The following is a 9,850-nucleotide window of genomic DNA, read 5'->3' as shown; positions in this document are numbered from 1 at the left end:
CCGCACCTCTTTGAAAGGCACCAGTCAGTCTGGGTCAAGGGGGCCCTTCCCTCCTGCCTGGGGAGGGGCCTCCGTGGGGAGGCTCTGATGTATCCGAGCCCTTAAAATGCACCAAAGGATGTTTGGACCGAGGCAGGGCCTGGAAATGGAGAGCCCCCCAGTCTACACAGCAGGAAGGGGAGCTAATTGCATTGGACTCCCCTCAACTTTCTGTGCAAGGTCCACCCTCACCCCACTTGAGAAAACGGAGGAGACTTGGCAGCTCGAAGCCCCGACCTTCCCCGAGGATGAGCCCCCTGAGAGTCGCAACCTTGCCCAGCGCCCTGACCCGGGAAAGGCCGCCTGGCTCCAGCAGCACCGGGAGGAGACTGCCTGCGAGAGCTGTGCAAGCGACCCCCCTTCAGGCAACTCCACCCCAGCCCCGCTTGACTGCAACCTCATGAGACCCCACGCCTGAGCCACCAGCCAAGCCACTCCCAGCTGTGAGATAATAAATGTTTATTATTGTTTTAAGCCACCAAGTTTTGAGGCGATTTCTCACACAGCAATAGATCTTGCAACAAGACTGTCCCTCAGACAATGAAATGCCTCTGTGCTGACCCAAGGTCGGCATCCTCTCGGGAAGGACAGAATGGAAGCTTCCAGTAAAGTCAGGAGCTGCGCTGGGCACGCCACTCACAATCATGCCAGTGGCCTCTAGACACAGCGTTTCAGAACAAAATAGAGCAAAACACTCTGTAAATACAAGCAGCAACAAAAGACCCAGGAATAAGCTCAACAAGAAATACGCAAGGAAGCAGAAATGTCCTGAGAGGCACAATGGACACTCGGAAGAGTGGAGCGAAAGGCTAGTTCTTGGACAAGGAGACCTAACGTTACACAAAGATGGTGATTCTTCCTAAATAGAAATAGAAACAAAGATCCTAAAAGTGATTTGAACCACAGAAGACCCTAATAGCCAAAGCAATCATGAGAAAGAACAAAGCTGGAGGCACCACACTGCCCGATTTCAAGCTGTAACACAAAGTTATAGTGATCAAAACCACACTGACATAGGCACAGGCACACAGGCCAGCGGGCGGAAATGGGAGCCCAGAAATGAACTCATGCACACAGGGTCAGCTAATTTTTGTTGTTGGTGTTAATCCTCACCCAAGGATATTTTTCCATTGATATTTAGAAAGAGTGGAAGGGAGAGAGAGAGAGAGAGAGAAACATCAATGTGAAAGAGACACATCAATTGGTTGCCTCCCCCACACCCGGGGCCAGGGATCGAATCTACAACCCAGGTATGTGCCCTTGATCTGGAATTGAACCTGAGACCTTTCAGTGCAACCACTGAGCAACACTGGCCAGGGCTTGTCAACTAATTTTTGACAATGGTGCCGAGAACAGATGATGGGAAAAGGACAGTGTCTTCAATAAATTGTGGTGGGGAAACTGGATTCCACAGTGAAAGACTGAAATGGGACCCCTGTCTGACACCCTCACAAAAACCTCCTCAAAATGGATCCAAGACCCCAAACCAGAAGACTCCTAGAAGAAAGCAGGGCGAAAGAGCCTGCATGTGATCTTGGCCATGAGTCCTTGGCTAGGACACCAAAGCACGGGCAATGCCAACAAAAATAAACAGTGAGACCACATTAGACCAAAGAGCTTCTGCACAGCCACAGAACCATCAGTAAATTGAAAGGGCACCTACAGAATGAGAAAAATCACAAACCATGTATCCCATAAGCAGTTAACATCCAAAATGTGTAAAGAACTCATACCACTCAATAGTAAAAACAAATAATCCGCCGAAACCGGCTTGGCTCAGTGGATAGAGCATGAACTGAAAGGTCCCAGGTTCGATTCCGGCCAAGGGCATGTACCTGGGTTGCGGGCACATCCCCAGTAGGAGATGTGCAGGAGGCAGCTGATCGATGTTTCTCTCTCACCAATGTTTCTAACTCTCTATCTCTCTCCCTTCCTCTCTGTAAAAAACCAATAAAATATATTTTTTTTAAAAAAACAAAAAACAAATAATCCAATTTTAACTGGCAAAAATTTGAAGACATTTTCCCAAAGAGGACATGCAGATGGCCAACAGGTGCATGAAAAGATGCTCAACATCACTAATCATCAGGAGAAAAGCAACTCAAAGCCACAGTGAGAGGTCACCTCACACCTGCTGAAGGGCTGTCATCAAAAAGACAAGCCCTGGCCATTGTGGCTCCGTTGATTGGAGCGTCATCCCGTTCGCTTCAAGGTAGCGGGTTCGATTCCCAGCCAGGACATCTACCCAGGTATGGGTTTGACTCCCAGTCAGGGTGCATACAGGAGGCAACCTATTGATGTTTCTCTCTCTTCCTTCTTCTCTCTAAAATCAATTTTTAAAAAAACTCTTAAAATGAAAAGACAAAAATAACAAGTGCTGGTGAGGATGTGGAGAAAAGGGCACCCTTGTGCACTGTAGGTGGGCATGCAGATCGGAGCAGCCACTGTAGAAAGCTGTAGGGAGGTTCCTAAAAAAATTAAAAATAAACCTACCTTAGGACCCAGCAATCCCATTCTGAGTATTTATCTGAATGAAATTAAACCAGGCTCTCTGAGCTACCTGCACCTCCACAATCACAGCAGCATTATTCACAGTCGCCAACATATGGAAGCAGCCAGTGTCAACAGCTGAATGAATAAAAAGATGCTAACGCCCTGGCCAGTGTTGTTAAGTGGTTAGAATGTTGGCCTGTTGACCAAAGGGTCTCGGGTTCAATTCCTAGTCAAGGGCACATACCTGGGCTGCAGGTTCGATCTCCGGCTGTGGTCAGGGCAGGTGCGGGAGGCAACCAATCGATGTACCTTTTTCACATTGATGTTTCTCTCTTTCTCTCCCTCCTTCCCTTTCACACTCTCTAAAAATCAATGGGGCCCGGCCGTGTGGCTCGGTGGTTGAGCATCGACCTATGAAACAGGTGGTCACAATTTGATCCTGTCAGGGCACCTGCCCCGGTTGCGGGCTCGATCCCCAAATAGCGGGTGTACAGGAGGCAGCTGGTCAACGATTCTCTCTCATCATTGATGTTTCTCTCTCCCTCTCCCTCTCTGAAATCAATAAAAATATATTTAAAGCCGAAACCGGTTTGGCTCAGTGGATAGAGCGTCGGCCTGCGGACTGAAAGGTCCCAGGTTTGATTCCGGTCAGGGGCATGTACCTTGGTTGCAGGCACATCGCCAGTAGGAGATGTGCAGGAGGCGGCTGATCGATGTTTCTCTCTCATCGATGTTTCTAGCTCTCTATCTCTCTCCCTTCCTCTCTGTAAAAAAATCAATAAAATATATTTTTAAAAAATATATATATATTTAAAAAAATAAAAATCAATGGAAAAAAATATATATTCTCAGGTGAGGATTAACAAAAAAAGATGTTACACACACACACACACACACACACACACACACACACACACTGGACTATTACTCAGCCATGAGAAAGCAGGAAATCCTGCCATTTGCAAGAACATAAGTGGACCTTGATATGCTAAGTAAGATATATTGGACAGAAAAAACAAATGCTACATGATATTGCTTACATGTGGAATCTAAAAAAAAAAAAGCCAAGCTGTTAAAAACAGAGAGTAAATGTATGCAGGGGTTGGGGGAATTGGGATGTCATTTAAGGGTATAAACTTGAAACACTACCTAATGCCCAGCATAGTGACTGCAGTCCACAGTCCTGTGTTATAACTCAGACTTGCTAAGAGACGATTCACCTGTGAGTGACAGAAGTGCTAGCCAACCTACTGCAATGTCACTGCTCCAAATCAACACGCTGGTCTTTTTGTTTGTTTGGTTTGTGTTTTTTGTAGGGTTTTTTGTGGTTGTTAATCTTTACTTGAGGATATTTTTTCACTGATTTTTTGAGAGAGTAGAAGGGAGGGGGAGAGAGAGAGAGAGAGAGAGAGAGAGAGAGACACATTGATTGGTTGCCTACCACACGCACCAACTGGGGCTAGAGATAGAACCTATAACCCAGGGACATGCCCTTGGCCAGGAATTGAACCCATGACCCTTTGGTGGGAAGTCCAACACTCTAACCACTGAGCCAATGTTACATGTCAGTCACATCTTATTCAGTAAATTAAAAAAGAGCCCAGGTGGCATAGCTCAGTGGTTGAGCATCAACCTATGAACCAGAGGTCATGGTTTGATTCTGGTCAAGGGCACATGTCTGGGTTGAGGGCTCAATCCCCAGTGGGGGACGTGCAGGAGGCAGCTGATCAGTGACTCTCTCTCATCAATGATGTTTCTCTCTCTCCCTCTCCCTTCCTCTCCGAAATCAATAAAAATATATATTTTTTAAAGAGAGTAAACAGGATACTAGTCTTACCAACTATGAAAACACATCGTAAAGTGACTACAAGAGTGTGGTTGTGGAGCAGGATAAGGTGCGGCGAGGAGAGTGCGCAATAGGCTGAAAGGCACACAGCGATTCATGCATGATGACCGATGGCACGTCAGGTTACTGGGAAAGAGGGTTCATTCCACAAATTCTGTTAAAACTGCTTCATTCTAGCAATTCTGTTACAACCGGCTAGCATCTTGAACCAAAAAGGGGGCGGAGGACTCTCCACCCATCACTTGACACCCCGTGGAACAGAAGGCAGATCAAAGATTCAAACAGAAACAAAACCAGCCACAGAGGAGCTGGAGACCATGCCCGAGCGCAGTTGGTGGTGTCTTGGCTGGAAGGCCTGGCTAAGGGGCCCGCCCTCCTGCTGGGGGCTCCTCGCTCATCCCCTGCTCAGGCCAGGCTCCAGGTTGGTAGTTTGAAATCTGTCACGATGGACAGAGTGACACCACAGAAAGGACCCGTGCTGTGCCTGGCTGCGCTTCCCCTTCAGAGAGCGCATGGCTGAGCCCTAGCACAGAGGCACTGATGCAGGATGATGTGCGGAGGAGACAATAGGTCAGCAGCCAGACACACCGCACCCTACTCCCCGCACAGCGAGAGGCGAGGGGACCGAGGCTGCGCTCTCGGGGTGCAGGCAGAGCCACAGGGTCTTTTCACCCCCCCCCCTACCATAAGGCCAGAGTCAGACATTGGGGGGGCAGGCAGCCCCTGGCCCAGTGCCGGCCCTGTGAAGAGGGCAGAGCACCAGCAGTGCCAGGAATGCGGAAGCATCTCTAATGTCCCTCAATGAGGTGTTTTCCAATCACCTGTTAAAGAAGAGAACCCAGGTACACAATGACGCACCTGGAGTTAAAAAATAAAAAAGACGGAATTTAAAAATAAATAATTTACAAAACTCAGATACAGAACCAGAGGGAAATGAGCTGGGACGGGAGGAAACCCTTCCCTCGCCCTGCCTGCACGTCTGAGGTTTGTTTGTTTGCTAACCTCACCTGCAAATATTCTTTCCATTGGTCATTTTTAGGGAGAATGGAAGGTGGGAGGGAGAAAGAGAAGGGAGACATCAATGTGAGAGAGACACACGGACTGGTTGCCTCCCACACGCACCCCAACCAGGGTGGGGATTATCCCGAACCCAAGTTCGTGCCCTTGACCAGGAATCACACCCTCAACTCTTTGATGCTGTGCCAACGCTCTACCCAGTGAGCACACTGGCCAGGGCTTGCATGTCTGATTTTGTGCGTGTGTATTCCTTATTCAAACCAACAGGACAAGTGTCAAAGGTACCATGTCAAGTACAGACTGCGGAGCATTTGCACAGTAGCCCATGCTCAGGCCCCTCTAGTCACTCATGTCGGAGGGATCATCCCTTCACCTCTGGCCCCAAAGATCATGCAGATGCTGATGCACCAATTTCATCACCACCAGCAGGGACTGCCCCCAAACTGCAGACACACGGTCCTCGGCAGCTTCCTGGACGCCAACCAGGCATCTCAGAGTGCGGGCTCAAACCCTCTCCTCCGGCTGCTCCGCCAGCCTCCCGTTTCCGTTAAATGACACCCCATCCTCCCCTGGGCCCCTTCTCGCACCCTACAGCCAACATCTGCAAATGCCGTCAGCTCGAATCCAGGTGCCCGTGCCCGGCAAGGCCGAGACCCCTGCAGCGGCCTCCCCTGGGGCCTATGTCCATGCCCCTGGGGCACAGGGGTCCTTTCAAAATGACTCAGCAATATGAGTTAATGCAGAGGCGTAGCGTCTGCCACCAAATGGAACAGTCACATAGTCGCAAAGCATCTCCCCGGGACGCCTACTAGTTACGACGCAAGGCAGACTAGCTTGGCAGCGGAGAAACCAGTGTCAGGGCTCAGGTCCCCCGAGCAGGACAGCAGGTAGGCTGAGCCCAAGTGCACCGAGGGCACAGCCACCTCCTGTGGTTCCAGCCCCAAATGCAGAACCTCCTCCCAATCTCCAGGAGCCCGCAGTGGCCGGTCCGCCCCTCCAATTGTCCCAGCCGTGAGGAGTCCCCAGGCTGGAGAAGACAGAGGGCCTCCGCTGCACTGTGGTTACCGAAAAACAGATAAAATAGAAAGGAGATTCGTCACAGTTAAAATCCAGTTGTGAGCTCAGGGACACTACTGGTTAATGCTGAATTTCCTGCTGCAATAACAACCGCGTCCCTGCTCTTAGAAACGTCACTGTCACCTGGGTGTCGGGTGAAGAGATCCGACTCTCAGATGGTCCAGGAGTCACATGTCTGATAACCCAGCTGGGGCCAAATGTCAGCGGTCAGCGAGTCAAGATACAGGGGGGCCCAGCCGAGGCGCAGGGGCTGAGCGCCAACCTGTGCACTGGGAGGTCACAGTTCGATTCCCATCAGGGCACAGGCCCGGGTTGCAGGCTCGATCCCCAGTGTGGGGCCTGCAGAAGCAGCCGATCAATGATCCTCTCTCATCATTGATGTTTCTATCTCTCTCTCCCTCTCCCTTCCTCTCTGAAATCAATAAATATATTTTAAGAAAATACCTACAGAAGTCTTTGCACTATTTTTGCAACTTTTGTATGTTGTTTGAAATTATATCAAATTAAAAAGTAAATAAAGCATCCAGCAGTCATGCCCCCAAAATTGGGCCTTCCTCACCCAGCACATGTCCCCGCGGATGGAGCTTGGCCGCATGGCCTCTGTGTGCCCTCCACCATCACCCCGAACAGCTGGAAAGGTAGGAAGGTCTCGAGTCTGGGGGCCAGGTCCTGCCAGCTGGCCCTAGCGGCCTCCGGTTACCACCCACCTAAACAGGACTTTTTTTTTTTAAATATATTTTTACTGGATTTCAGAGAGGAAGAAAGAGGGAGAGAGAGAGAGAAACATAAATGATGAGAGAGAGTCATGGATCAGCTGCCTCCTGCACACCCCCCGCTGGGGATCGAGCCTGCAACTCAGGCATGTGCCCTGACTGGAATCAAACCTGAGACCCTTCAGTCCACAGGCCGGCGCTCTATCCACTGAGCCAAACCAGCCAGGACTAAACAGAACTTTAATACCAGGCCCTGGCCCCCAAGGACCCTAACAGTGGCCCACTCATGGGCCTGCCCACCCAGCCATAAGGTCACACCCTGGCCAGGAGCAAGGAGGTGACTGAGTCTATGGGTGGGAGCACTCCAGCTTAGCCTGGGGGAAGTGCAGCCACAAGGGCCTCTTAAACTCGTCCTTTCTGGTGGGGCCATGGGGAGAAGGTCATGGGAGCCAGGAAGGGGCATCTGACCTCGAGGTCTCGATGCAAGGAGGTCCACACCAGGGGTGCTGCCAGCTGCTGTCTCTGTCCCGACCCCACAGCATCTCTGCACCTGTGCGTGCCACCCCACACTCTGACCCACCTGGAGCTGAGGTGAGCAAGGTGAAGATTCAGGATAGTCCCCAAGCTGCTGGGGGAGGAGCCCCCACCCCCATCCCACCCAGGGCTCTTTCTGAGTCTGGCAGCTCCTCGAAGGACCTCTCCTGGCCAAAGGCACCTCTCCAGATTGACCCGTGGGAGGGCCACACTCAGGACGGAGGAAGGGGTGTGGCCTTCCTGTTACTAGACAGGAAGCGGGCCAGGCAGCTGCCTCAGGTCTGCCTTGGGCTGCTGGGAGTGTGTGGGTTCTTGACTTTGAGCAGGGAAGATTTAACACGATGAGTCCAGATGGCCTTGGCCAGTTTGGCTCAGTGGACAGAGCGTCGGCCTGCGGACTGAAGGGTCCCGGGTTTGATTCCGGTCAAGGGCATATGCCTGGGTTGCAGACTCAGTCTCCAGTGGGGAGCATGCAGGAGGCAGCCAATCAATGATTCTGTCTCATCATTGATGTTTCTATCTCTCTCCCTCTCCCTTCCTCTCTGAAATAAAAAAAAGACATATGTTTTAAAAAACAAATGAGACCAGGTGATTTTGAGAGGACATTTATTAAAGCTGGGGACAGGGAAACAAGGAAGGGCTTAGGGTAGAAAGAGCAACAGGAGAGCCTCGGCTGGGTGGCTTTGGCCCCTAGAAACGTGTGGGAAAGCCGTGGGCCATGAGGGCTGCTGTGAGCTCACTGGGAGTCAGAGAAAAGGGGGGCTTTAGAGACATGTTCGGGGGTGAGCCTGGGACCAGCTGCCGCTGTCCATTGTTGCCCTGGTGGCAAGTCTAGTGGGGCCACCACTAGAGTTTGGGAGAGAAAAGTGAAGGTGCACCCGAGAGGGAGGAGGCGTGGGCGTGCGCAGGAGCTCCTGGGCCGGGTCTTGTCTCGAGGGCTCTAATATGCTTTCTAAAGGCAAGGATTTTAGGGGCGGTCCTAGGGAAGGGCCTCACAGAATATTCATCAGCTTTATGATGATTTAAAACAAGATGCAGTCCTAACCGGTTTGGCTCACTGGATAGAGCATCGGCCTGCGGACTAAAGGGTCCCAGGTTCGATTCCGGTCAAGGGCATGTACCTTGGTTGTGGGCACATCCCCACTGGGGGGTGTGCAAGAGGCAGCTGATCAATGTTTCTCTCTCATCGATGTTTCTAACTAATCCCTCTCCCTTCTTCTCTGTAAAAAATCAATAAAAATATTAAAACAAACAAACAAACAAAAAAACGAGATGCACTCCCCTGACCTCACCCTTCCTTGGTGTGGCTGGCACAAATGGCACTACTTGCGTTTCTGGTATGAGAAGTGTGAAACATTTACTCTTAGCGGCCTTGGTTAGGAAAGATGGGATTTGCAGTTGACTGGATGGCTCTAAATCGCTTGGCCATTTAAACTATTTGTCTCAGCTTTGGCAGGTTTACCCAGTGGGTAGAGCATCGGCCTGCAGACCGAGGGATCTCACCGAGGGATCTCAGGCTCCACCTGGTCACAGGCACCTACCTCACGTGCAGGCTTGCTCTCAGCCCCCAGTAGGATTGTGGACAGGAGTCAACCAGTCGATGTTTCTTTCTCACATCAATGTTTCTCTCTCCTCCCCCCCTCCTTCTCCCTTCCTTTCACTCTCTCTGGAAATCAATGGAAAAAATATCCTCGGGTGAGGATTAAAACACACACACACAACACAAACTCTCTGTCCCAGTTTCCCTATTCCACTTGTCCTGGCTTACTAACCCGTCTCATTCCCACGTGTGGAGGATGCACTCGCACCCCTCCTGCTTGGGGCGAGGTCTGGAGAGGCAGCAGACCTGGCTCCACCCCGCCCTCCGCCCTCCGCCCAGCACCTGACCTTTGTGCACCCAGCCCTGCAGACTCGGCCTTGACCTCCGCCCACTCTGGCGCTCTGTCCCCCGCCCGGCAGGATGCAAGGCTGGGCCTCTGTGCCAGAGCCTACTCTCCTCCCTGGAACAGGGGCGGGACGTGGCAGGCTTCTGACGCCAGAGGTTCAAGTCCACCCTCCTGGCCTCCGGGTCTCACCCCGTCACCTCCCAGCCAGGCCGCTCAGAGCCAGGTGCCTGCAGGACCTGCCCACC

Source organism: Myotis brandtii, unplaced genomic scaffold (genome assembly GCF_000412655.1).
Source record: "Myotis brandtii unplaced genomic scaffold, ASM41265v1 scaffold915, whole genome shotgun sequence".
Taxonomy (NCBI): Eukaryota; Metazoa; Chordata; class Mammalia; order Chiroptera; family Vespertilionidae; genus Myotis; species Myotis brandtii.
The sequence above is the reverse complement of the archived record's forward strand: the minus strand, read 5'-3'. Positions refer to the sequence as shown.